We start from the raw sequence: 13,678 nt of genomic DNA, 5'->3' as shown, positions 1-13,678 counted from the left end.
GGAGGAGGAGGAGGAGGAGGAGAAGGAGGAGACTTTTTTTTTTTTCCAAGGGGCAGCAGGTTTATTGACACTTCCTTGAGAAGGTGTTGGCCTCTTGGTGATGAAGTGGGGTTTGTGCGGTGACGCAGGACCGGGTGGGGCAGCGGGAACTTGGTCTCCAGTCCTGAAACTGCTCGACAGCGGCCGGCGGCCCTTGCTGGCTGCGATCTCCTCCACCGTCTCGATCTGGATGAGCGGGTGTGGACTCGGTGCCGGCACCCACGTCCCGGCAGCACTGGGTGATGCGCCCGCCGTGGTCACGTCCCGGTGCTCCCGGTGCACATTGTGGGTGCCACTCGGGAGTCACAGCACAGCCTGATGCCAAGCTCTTCGCCCGCAGCGGAGACTTCTCAAACGCCTGCCCACAGTAGAAGATCTCCCCCGAAGGCGTCTTCATCTTCTTCAGCCGGGACACGAAGCACCAGAAACGCGACGACATGATTGGGTGCGAAAATCCGCGTGCGGTAGAGAGGCGGCATGCGGCACTTCGGCAGGCAGCGCCCCGCCACCTCGTATTCCCGGGGTGTGCCCGAGCCCTTCGTGCGCTCCCTTCTCGCTTACCGCCACCCACAAAAAGAAGGAAAGGAATACTAATCTAAGTTTTCAAAAAATAAAGTTAAATGATCATATTAATGAATTTCTTTTTTTTCTTTTTGTTTTTTTTTTTTAGGGAAGGGTCTGCAGGGTGTCCAGGGTCTAGCTACTAGATCGGAATTGTACTGATCCACCAGTTTGCAGCCTTCCAAGAGCTGGGATTACAGCTGCGTATCTCCACACTCAATCTCAATTGCTGTCTCAGTGGGCCCCGGGGACGGGGGCTGCACAGCAGCCCTGAGGATCGAGCCCTCCCCCATTCCTTGCAGGTGCTTTAATCCGCTGAGCGACTTGGCTGGCCCTCTCAGATTGTTTTGACCTGAAATTTCAGAAGCAACATTTTCATTAGTTGTTCCACTTCCGATCAAAATAAGTTCTTACATTATGTATTATTTTCACTCTAGTATTCTTAAAAGAGGTGCCTCTTGGGAATTAAATTCAATTGTATGGAAAATATCTTAAGTTATTGTAAAAGAGACAAGGAATATATTTTCAAACATAGATGCTTTACGACTTTTTTGGACAGAGCAATAAAATGGTTGTTCAGATTGCACTTTCCTTTCATGAATCACCACAGAGAAAAGTGAACTGCCCATGCCTTGGAACCAGTCTTCAGCAGCTGGATTCTGCTGCTTCTTAGATAGATAAAGGAATCTGGAGTGACAGGAAGTAATAACCATTAAAGGAAAGTTCTACTATGCTTACGTTATTTAATTTTTTTCTCAAAAAATTCCATGCATCATTTTTATGCAAGATAAGGCAGAACACTCAAGTGTTAACTAAGTAAAGCAAACAATTTAGTTAAACTCACTAGAGAATATACAGGAAAACATTCTCCTTTTCTCAACTACTGGCATTTTCTATCCTTCAAACATGAATGTGATTAGTCACTATCAACTTTATTGGCTTTTTTTTTTTTTTCTGCAGAACTGGGGATTGAACTCAGGCCCTTGTGCTTGCCAGGGAAGCGCTTATTCCACAGAGCCATCTTCCTGGCCCCTGGCTTTTTAAAACATCACTAGAATCACATTTCAAAATTCTTTTCGTCTCTTGAAAGCAAAATCTTCATAAAAAAATAACTTGGGCATTATATGTGCAAAATTCATCATTACTCCAAAAAAGGCAATTAGCTTATTGTAATATTCTGGATAAATGTTAAGTGAGCTTGTTTTGCTTATCAAAAAGAGCATGGCTGAACACATTTGTAATTCTAATACCTTACGCAACTTCATTTAATTATTAGTGGGTTGTCTTTACTGCAGCCAGAATTTTTCTTCCTTTTGATAGTATTGGCAAATGAAAATTCTTGCCATGAATTGAAGTTCGTCACTAATGTAACTATACACCCCAAATGCTGATAGTATATGAAATAATTATTTTAATTATCTGATTGACTCACTTAATTTGGACTATAAGCCTTATAAAATAAGAGAAGAGCTTGTTACCTGTTTTATTTATTTATTTATTTATTTATTTATTTATTTATTTATTTATTTTTTGCGGAACCAGGGGTTGAACTCAGGCCCTGCGCTTGCCAGGGAAGTGCTTATTCCCCTGAGCCATCTCCCCGGCCCCATACCTGTTTTAATTGTACCAAGTTAACAAGATAACTCATTCTTAGCTAGAGCAGATAAATTATAAAGTATGATTTCACAAATTGATCAAATTAATTTGGAAATTGTTAACTTTGGATTTGTTTTTACTTCATATATATAGTGTTATTCATAATTTAAGATGGAAAATAATGTGCAAATTAAAATAATGTGCAAATTAGATAAATCATACTTGAACATAATGTGCCAATTAGAAAAATATATTAAAATTAAATAGTGTATTTAATGCAAAGTTGTTTTAGAGAACAAGAAAGAACAGTTTCAATTCTGTTGCAGTTTATAGAATAATGCCTTCTAATGTGTTTCAAACATTCATATAAAGTCAAAACATGTTTAATCTCTAATTTTGCACATGCCCAAGAGGTTTACTGGGTAAATATAATCCTCAAACAAGTTTGTGTTGGTCAGTGAAGTCAGAGACAAGTTCCTCTAAAGAATGGGAAACAGAGTTTAAAATAATTACCTAAACTTTGAATACCCATAATATAAAACTGTAGTATTAAAGGATGTATCAAGAATCAACCTCATCTGGATGTTGAGAATGGCAGTATTTTGTACTACTGATTTTGTATTACTCCAAATGGTCCTTTGTCCAAACTTTTCACAATTATTGTGAAAGAAAAGTTTGCTATCTAGAAGTAATTCAATCAAGAACTTAACCTATATTTTAAGATGATACCTTTTCAGTGACTAGGTTTGTAAATACATTTTTGTTCTTTCCCAATCTCACAATTTTTTTAGGACAAAGAAGAAACAAAAGCCAATAGTGGAAAAACTAAACTAAGTCATACCCCCAAGATTGAGTTTGCATTTATTTTCCATGAGTTAGGTTTTAGAAGTGGATAAATGTGTGGTTTTCATGAGCTTTGGGGAAGTCATCCAAAATGCTGCTTTTGTATCTTTTGCCTTATAAATGTGGTTCAAACTGAAAATTCAGTGAATATCCTCTTTGCTTTCCAAATTATTACACTAGCACTTCAATTTATTGAAACAACTCATTGAAGAAGCTAAATTAAACATATCTGGGTAAGAATGATGTGATTTGTGGCCTTTCTTATCCAAGCTAGATAACAGAAACCTCATTTGCAAGGAGTACTTGGGGGCAATATCATTTAGGGGGATTTATTTTCCCTTAACTCTGTCAGATTTCTGTGGCACCTGACTTTAAATTTTGGGAAATCTTCCACATGTCAATTTCAGAGATAATCACATCTCTAGCTTCAGAACTGGAGCATTTCCATCTGATTTGGTGGCACATTGATGTCCTTAATTGTACCTGGGAAATATGTAGCATTTAAGGAAATATCAAATTTCACCTTTTGGCAAGAGTCACAAACATAATACAATCTGAACAGAAAATAATTGTTTAGAAAACAAAAGTAGTGGATGTCAATTAGATTTCTGAGTTGTTAGTTAAAATTGATATAGCAAGAGATGATTAAACACATTATTATGACTAACAAAATATTATACATATATATATATATAATAAAGAGTTCCATTGTAAGAAATCTTAGTGCTTTTATTGTTAATCAAAAATATTTTCTAAAATATGATAGATGACTGGTATCTCTTTAGCCAATAAAATTCTAAGTTCTAATGGCATTAAATATATTGCAACTATAAATGGGATATGCTTCACTGTTTTGTTTGTATTGGACAATCTATTTTCTATCATTAAGATTACTTTTAAGATAAGAAGGTGTGAATTGAGTAATCACACAGTCAATACTCTGTGTCACCTTGTTATTTATTCTAGTTTTCATAAAGATCAGCTATTTTAGATTTCTGGTAGTGGTGACTAACAGCTCAATATACAATTGGTTTTTTTACAAAATATTTAATAGTTTATTGAGAAGTGCAACAAACAATGCAAGTAAAACAAATATAATTCTATAAATAGGGGCTTAAAATAACTTCAAAATAGATGCTAATCTCATCTCCTCATTTTCATGGTAACAATTCCAGAAAACTAAGATAATTAATTATACTGTATAGTGTTAAAATATGGCCTAATTCTTGTTAAATGATAAATATAACAAACTTTAATGGATGAATGAATTGTTCATTTACTAATTAATATATAAATTCAGGTTATGTACAAGTCTTATACTTCATTTTTTCTTTCCTAAATCAATCTTTCTTCTGAATATTGAAGAAATAGTGAATTTAATTTGGATTGTGTAACTATTGGGAAATGACCTAAGTAGATATTTCCTGTGTAAAACAGTAACACTCACTTACTTTGGATCTAACTTTAGCCATAAATTACATCTAAATTTCAAGAAATTGTAAAAGACTTAGTATTTTATACTTTAAAACTTGTAATAAAACTAGGAAAACAAGGATGTTTCAATGAATGAATATAAAATAAGGAATTACTACTGAGTGCTAGAGTTTGATTTATGAATGTTAACAGTGTATGTTTTATTTTCTGCATTTTTAGTAATGTTGAAAAATATTTAGGAAAGCATATTATAGATAGTGTTCATGGCCAGTTTATAACTGGGTTCTGCTGCGTTGTTGCAGGGCTGGAGTTTGCATTTGCCTTGGCCCCAAGAAAAGGACAAATTACCTCATGGCAAGCTGTACAAATAAAGCTTTTACAGGCATTTATATAAGACAGAGTAGTGGGAAATTAAGTCATCAAATAGCACATGGTCTCAACTCTGCAGAGCTCAACTGAATCTCTCCTTTTTTTTTTTTTTTTTTTTTGGCAAGTTCTAGCCATGTAGTTCATGCTGACCTTGAATTCACTGTATAGCTCAGGCTGGCTTCAAATTCATAGCAATCCTCTTGCCTCATCCTCCTATGTGCTAGAATTACAGGAGTGTGCCACCACACTCTGCTTAGAATTTATCTTTAGTAATTCATGTCATAATTATTTCACTAGAAAATGTGCTGTGTAGACTTATGTACAAGTAACTACATTGATTAATAATAAAGGACTGTGCATTTCAAATTATTTGGGTTGTATTTTACGAATGCAATTAAATCATTAGATATTTTAAAAGAAAAAAATCAAATAAAGGTCAAAATAAGAATGATCAAATTGCAAAAATATTGCCTCATTCTTTGAAAATTCTTGGGATTATGACCAAAAATTCTGAAGTCAAGAGTATAGTAAATCAATATGAACTTCAATTTTATTGGTGAAAGGAAATTTTTACATTTTATTGAAAATATAATTCAATAGAGAGTTAGAACTACAAGTAAATAACCTTATACCTTGGTTTCTGTGCATATAGGTAATATAAAATTAACAAAACAGAGTATTTGGCTGTGACTTTAATCAGAAAAGGCCAATGAATTAACTAAGACAAGAATATTAGGAAAAGTTCTAACAATGTTTGTTTTCATTAAAGATCAATATCTTTTATTATGTGTCTTTTCTGCTTTTTTATAATTAGCAGTAATACAAGCCTATAAGAAAAAACTAAAACATTTGTTTAATACATGAATATGCCCATTTCAGACATAATGGAGACAAGGAGGATAAACAATGCTTATTTTATTTTTTAAAGAGATTTATGAGAAGCCAGCTGTTGAGTCAGGTGGCATCAAAAGAAGTGTGATAAGCAAGTTATGTGTATCATTAAAAGTGTGAAAATAGGGTCAGTGAGACAACTTAGGGGTCTAAAGCTCCTGCTTGGGCAAGCCCAGGCAGGTGCATCGGACCACGGTTTGATTCTCCCTCACCACATGCTGTGCCAGCTCCACCCTAAAAAAAAAATAACAGTAATAATAATAATAAAAATTGAGAAAATAAATGAAAGGAAGAGATCTGCTGCCCATTGTAACAGAAACATGACCCTGCTAAAGAAATCTGTGGAAAGTGCTCCGTGCTCTTCCTGGCCACCCTGCTTGAGACGCCATAATAAACTGCTTTCATTACAATGGATCGGGGCCCTCTAGGCCAAGGAAGTCCTTCCCAGTGAGTGTGAACAGTCCTGGCTGCTCGCAGACCCTGTAGCACAGGAGAACTGCAAGTTCTCTCTCTTTTCTCCTTCTTCTAATGCCCTCAGCTATGCTATCACCACCATCCCTATTCTCATTCAGCACAAAATTTCAAAGAATGAAAAGTACACCCTACCTTTAAAGTGTCACACTACAGACTGTTCTCTTAGTTCTGCCCTTCAAATTGATTTTCTTTTACAGACACTGATTTTCCAAGTTTACCATGAAAAGAAGAGCTGCTGATGTGTTTTTCTCACCCTATTGTAATATTGGACCCTATATCCAATAACAGAAACATAACTGAGGAAGACTTTGGGAGACAGATTTAAAGAAATCCTATCTTAACTTAAAATATTATGGTCTACTGATATTATTAAGAATTAAAAACTAAATTAATAGTACATGTCTATCTATAATTTCTAAGACTCTATGTTTAGATAATACATAGAGTACAGATGTTGTACATCTGTGTAAGACTCTGGCTCATGTATCTTTTTAACCCCTTGGCCTCATTTTGTGCTTAATATGTGGTTTAGTTGAGAGTAGCTAAATAGCTTACAAAACATATACAAAAACATTTTAGAGGTAAATAAAGATTTATGAGAAGTGTTTTCAGCTCTAAATGAGACCTTGACAGTGTTCACTCTACTCAGAATGGGTGTAAACAAAATTAGACAATACAATCTTTAAACTATGTTGGATCAGATAATAAACTTCTTGACAAAAGAAAATTAAAAGAATGCCACATTTTGGTGGCCTGGAATGTAAAAAAGAAGAAAGAGTCTTTTATTAAAGGATGTTTCTATATGGATAAATTAATTGGATTTGCCTTATACAAATAACAACTTGGAGAGCCAGCAAAATAGCTCAGCAGACTAAGTGCTTGCTTACCCCATCAGCACATGACATGCTGGCCATGCCCCCAAGACATGCTGAGCCCACCACGGAGACAGGATATGGTGGCACATGCCTTTAACTCCAGTGCTGGGGAGGCTGAAAGCAGGAGGATCACTATAAGTCCAAGCTGCATAGTAAAATCCTGTACCTAATCAGTAAAAAAAAAGAAAGATAAGAAAAGAAAACCAAGTAATATATTTGGTAGATGTAAAGGAGCCTGAATAGAAAACCAGAGCAAAACAGGTCAATGGGACACCACACAAAATTCAAGTCACAAGAGCATAAACTATTGGCTATGTCAATGACAATACCAAGGATGGGATGAATGAAAGAGATGTTACAGAGGGCATTAACACCATATGGGAACTGGCTTTAGGTGGTGAAGAATGAATGAGGAGAAATTACTGAGGAAATTTCTGTAGGTTTTAAGGATGTGCAACAAAGAAAAATACATTGACATCGATTTTAGAAAGGTGCCTGGAGTCACGTGGAAGGACAGGTGAGGACTTCCTTTGAGATAAAGTTGAGCACGAATGTCTATTGCTAAGGCATTTGGAGATATACAGCAGGAAATTTGAAATGAAGGCCTAGAGATGGGGCAGATATTTAGAGTTCAGCCACTATATAAATAAATCAATTACATGGACAGGATTCTTATTCTTAAAGATGTGATAGTGCCTGAACTTTCTCAAGAGATGACTACACCAACAGAATTTTGATTTGCCTTGTGCACTTATATTTCTGTTTGCTAAGGGTCTCTGTAAGAAGTGCCACATTCTCATTCTCTACTATCTGCTTGCCTACGTCCACTCACCGCAAGAGCATGGTCATGACCACGTGCATGAACATACATGAGCACATACGAACACACTTTCATAGCCTAATCCTTCTTCAGAACATAACGTGCTACATTCCAAAGACTGCATAGGCAGATAGGGTCAGAATTTCAATCTAAATTTAACTCACAGATGACAACATGATGGACCCCACCTCATCCGACTTGGACAGTATTTTTTCCTTTACCAGAAAGAATCTGACAGCTGTTGTTTAAAAGAGGCCACACTTCCTCTCATTTCCTATTATGACATTCCAATTTCCTTCCTAGACTTTCTTCCAAGTGCTTGATCTGAGCCCTAGAAATTTGCATATAAAGTTCCCCAGGCTTCAATAGTATTGAAACAGCTGCATGATTACCCCAGCAATCATTCTTCCACCTTTCAACTCTTAAACCACCTGCATTTTTTGCTCCTCTGGCAGTGTTCTCCTCATACAGCTTTGCAAAGAGCTGTCTGCAGACTAGTCTTATGGCTGCTTCTAAAACTGTAAACAGTGAGAGACCAATCACCTTCCTCAGCTTAGCATACAGCAGGGACAGAAAATAGTACATATTCCATGGTGAAATAAACTGCTAAATGAAAGAATAACTTTAACTGTGAAACTGTCATGATTTTCTAATTGTTTGACTTTTTAAAGCATACACAATTCCTTAGATAGACTCTGAGATCCACCAAGATATGCAAAGTTAAATGATACTTTCACATCAAAGAAATCTGAATAGAAAAGGAACTTGCAAAAGGTATCTTTCTGTGGGAGACTATTGAACAGCATATTATTTTAGGTTAATGCTTAAAAATAGATTTTGAATAATAAAGATATAAAAGGAATTAAAGAGTGACTTAGTTTATTTTTTTATTTTTTTTTCTTTTCAAAGTTTTATTGATAAACATATAGCAATGAGACAGTTTCAAATCAAATCGAAAGTACAGTTTCAACAAATAATACACTGCATATATTCTTCTTAGTCATTAATTGCTGTACAAGATGCAGACTTGTGATCCTACTTACAAACACCATTAGAAAAAATCATTCTATTCATTAAGAGAATACAACTATATATCTATCCCAACCACTTTGAATACACAGATACAAAATGGACATTCATAGTTTACCCCAATTTTTTTTTAAGTTCCGTTGTTGAATATTATAGGTGTGTAAACTCAGCAAAATATTCTAAAAGAGTACAGAAGCCCATAATAGCATTGGGTCTTCTGTTTAATTGGCAATGTCAGAAATTATTGACGTGAGTCCCCCACAGCTCAACATAACAACATGGCTTTACTTCCTATATTTCATCTTCATACTTTTCTACTGGATGGCTAAGACCAAGGTAAAGCAGAACCTATGCAACAAGAGTGACTTAGTTTAAAGAAATATTTATAAAATATATGTGTTGTTAGATGTAAGGAAAAATGGTAGACTCATTCTTTATGTGAAATGATAGCAAAGTAATTGTCAGAGAAAAAAATGGTGGCCTTGTAGTTGTAATTTCTACCAAGTTCATCCCTTCCCTCATTCAATAACCCCCATTTTATGTTCACTATTTCCTGTAGTCTTGATATTCCTGCTACATTATTGAATACTTGTAAAAAAATGGCATTTGTGTTCATTCAAAAAATAGTAGGAACTTGAAGTATATATATTCTACTGGAATTTATTTTCTTTTTTCATATTATTTCCCTATATTCATTACATTATCACACATATTTATAACTATTCTTCAAATTTAACACAATGTATTTTTTCCATTTCTCAATGTATTCTTTCATTCATGAACATTACAATTTTTTAAAAAAATTGCTATCCTGTGCTGCTGAGGACATTCCTCTATTAGTCTCTTGGTAGATACCTGTAGGGCTAGAAATAATGGATCATAGAGTATGGACTCTTTGAAGACTTATCAAACACCTTTTTTTTTTCCAGAGAGATCCACTGACCTCTGATTCCATTATAGTACTTCTGAATGTTCACCGTCCTGGGCCCTCATTCAAGCTTGGTATTTCCAGGTTCTTCACATCTGGCAGTGAAGTAGCACAAAACTTTGTTATGTTATAATGTTCATCATGTACCTGATTATGAATCCAATTGGCTATCCTTACACGCCTTCTGATTATTTGGGTTTGCCATCATGTGGAGTGATCCTATATACATTTTCTCATTTTTATCAGGTTGTGTCTCTTCAACTGATTTATAACTCTTACTCATACTGCTTGTCTACTGTGATAGCTTCTACATCTGTGTTCTATGTAGTTTTTCTCATTCATAGCTCTTCATTTCGTTCTAACATAGCTCATATTTAATGCTGCTGAACTAATCACTGACACTGAATGTAAATTATCTTCTCTACTTTAAAAATATGTCTTAAATTGTCATGTAAAATATTGCCATCTGAAATCATTCTTATCTCTCATGAGATATAAATATACACATAGTATAAGTCAAAAGACTAATTTCCTGCTTTCTTTGTATAAATAATCCACTGGGCTAGCAGAATTTTTGGAAGTCTGTTACTTTTCACTGTTCTTGAGTTTAAGCTTGTTATCACTCAAAAGAGGACATATTGGAAGATATGTTCCTTTATTTTTTCCTTCCATACTAGTGGGAATTGAGCCCAAGGTCTTCATGCTGAATAATAGACTAGTTTGTTTTCCTTTATGGAGAAGAGCAGGTTCTCACCAAATTGGTAAATTGCTCAAGCAAGGCTGGAACTTGCTCTAATTCCTGTCAGAATCCTTCCTGTAATTTTTGTATCTATATCAATACCATACTGTGTTATTTAATTTAACTTTATAATAATTCATCTAGATAACAAACAGGGCAAATTTCATCTCCCATCCTCACATTATCATTCTTTATAAGTGGTCAACTACACTTCCAAATAAATTTACAATCATCTCAAGTTATACTTGCAAAGCACAAGAAAGACAGAGGAAGACAAATAGCTCTGTGGGAGAATTTAATTGGAATTCAATTGAGTGCATAAATAACTCTGGCCAGAATTGAGAACTGAACTTGTCATCTTATTATATATCATTTTCACAATTATGTTTTCCACTTGATAGGGACAAGAGTCTGTAAATGCGATTTATTTTGTAGTGTAATTTTATATCCCACAGCTTTAAAAATTTTGCTAAAATTCCCATGTTTCTTGTAATAATTGTTCTGTAATTTCTTTTTCAGTCTAGATAGCCATATTTTAACATATGGCCCAATTTGATTTCAGCTTTATTTGTTTTTCTCCCAATATGCCAGTTTATACCACTAGCATATTGTGGAAAAGAATGAGACCTAACAGCTCTGTGTAGCTCCTGAGTCCTCTCCATACTTTGATATTACTAATGTGTCGGTATAGCCACTCCTGCAAATATTTTAGCAAAGGTAAGGATTTTTCTTATCTTACGTTAATAATGTTTTACTATGTTTGGTGCATTTAGTTAGCTTTTACATCACAAGACAAAATACCTGACACCATCATCCTAAAAGAGGCATTTCACTGGACTCTCAGCTCAAGGGATTTTATTCCAGGTTTAACTGGTCCCAGTATGAACATCGTGGCTGGAAAGCATGGCAGAAGAGAGCTACTTACTTCAGGACCTAGGCAAGCAGAGCACAGGAGAAGAGCTGAGGAAAGGAAGAGACCACTGACGTGACGTAGCCTCCAGGGTCTCGTCTTCAAGTGCAGCCAGAAATGGTGCTCACTGGTTCCTTTAGTGTCTTTCAAGCCAGTGAGGTCGGTGATCAAGATTAGCTCATAACATTTCATTTTCCACTTTGATCCTCTCTGTACTCATTAAGGTAACTATGAACCGATGACACATTAATTTCTTTTTTAAATTTTATACCTAACTTTTAGGTCTCTAACATAATGCAGTGTCTTCCATGTAACTGTATGCATTTCACGTGCTGATGTTTTATTAAGAACTTTATTTTCATGACAATATATTTATAACAAAAGCTTTTATAATGTATTGTAACTGGAGTCTCCTGTTCAGATTGTGGTATTGCATATTAAAATTTGCATGTCTTTTAAAATAGGTTATACCAGATTTTTTCCAATGAATATTTTACTATAGTAGGCCTATAACTTTAATTTTTCTTACTGATTCCTCTAGCTTGCAATCTTGTAGCTATGTTTCATAATATTCGTTATGATCCATAGTATATCTCATTTTTTTTCTTTTTTTTTTTTGAACCAGGGATTGAACTCAGGCCCTTGCGCTTGCCAGCAAAGTGCTTATTCTACTGAGCTACCTCCTGGCTCCCATAGTATATCTCATTGTTATATCAAGTGACTTGGAGATATTGTTAAAACTTTGTATGGACACACATTATTCCATTGAGCAGAAAATGCTAGTTACCTTTTACAGAAAACTGAATAAAGACAATCAGGGAGAGGGAGAGAGTTCATTAATTTTTCTCCATGTGGAAAATGAAAATCCATTCACTGACTCTCTTTCAGGTTCCTAGAAGAGGCAGTCAGACCCCTTTGGCTTATTTTGCCACTACTAATTTGTTAAACATGATTATAATTCAAAGCTGAGCTAGTCTAACAAAGCGGAAGCCATAATTGTTGATATTTTGATCTAGTTTATTATGTGTCAAGAGCAGTTAGAAGCATTTTTATTCATTTCCACATATTCTTATAGTTTGAACACTATAAGGATTTTATCTTAGCTGTCTCAACAAACCTTTGACATAAAAACCATTGTTGATCTAATTTTATCAGTGGGACAATTGAGGTACAGAGGGCATCCTGGCCCACTTGTGCTGTCATAACGAAATACATGGAATTGGGTAACTTATAAAATATTGTTGTCATAGTTTTTATGTAGTTTTACCAATGTAAATGAACAAAATTTAAGCAATTAAAAATAATTATGTTGGTCTAGTATGGTAAATGATACATATATTGTAAAAGATGTAGCTCTTAACAGTAGAAATAAGGGGCGGCCAAATAGCTCAGCAGGTTAAAACGTCTGCTTAGGCAAACGCAGAGGCGGGGATTTTGATCCCCAGGCCGGCAGTGCCAGCTCTGCCCCTGGGCAGGCTGTAAACAGTAGGATCACTAGCAGTCTGATCTATGCAGTGAGACCCTGTACATCCTGTACACCGTGTCAAAAAAAAAGAAAAGAAAAAAAGAAAAAGAAGAGTAGAAATAAAGAGCTAAATATGCTGAACTGTGTTATGTTGAACTCTTTCTTAAGTCACATGATTCAACTTTGGAAGCATATCTCTTCATTTTAAAGTTACTTTGTTGAACTAATCATGACATAATTAGGCTTGCATTTGGCAAAAACATTAGCTATGTTTTAAATCCCATTTAAAGTGTATCACAGGAGACGACCGAGGACGGTGGGATCCTTAACAGACCCAGAGCGCAGGCCTGGCAAGTGAATGAGACCACCCGGGGCCCACGGATCCTCATTTGACCCAGGCTGCAGGCCCAGCAGGGAACCCTTCAGCAGAACTCCCTGCAAAGAGGCTAGAGGCAAGACCCACTCAGCTGATTCAGGAGCAGAACATCTTGCCAGAGAGACACAAAGGGTTCCACTCTAACACCTGCAGCAGAAAGAAGTGGAGCACAGCAGCCAGATCCAAACAACACCCACCTAGAGGAATCCGAACTTCGCAGATCCAGGCCTGGTGCTAAGGTAATAACTCTATCTAAGCTCTACACCAAAGGTCAGAAGACAGGTATACAAAATGACAAGGAGAAGGAACAAAATGCAGTCTCAGGCCCC

At 35.8% G+C, this 13,678-nt stretch overlaps 1 pseudogene; it reads right to left on the bottom strand.

Moving 5' to 3' along the window:
- The window catches only part of LOC101593150, a 34,881-nt pseudogene that overhangs the window by 5,279 nt on the left and 15,924 nt on the right, over positions 1 to 13,678 (bottom strand).

This window comes from Octodon degus, unplaced genomic scaffold, assembly GCF_000260255.1.
Source record: "Octodon degus isolate 3935 unplaced genomic scaffold, OctDeg1.0 scaffold00024, whole genome shotgun sequence".
Taxonomy (NCBI): Eukaryota; Metazoa; Chordata; class Mammalia; order Rodentia; family Octodontidae; genus Octodon; species Octodon degus.
Note: the sequence above shows the minus strand (reverse complement) of the source record. Positions and strands in the feature narration are given on the sequence as shown.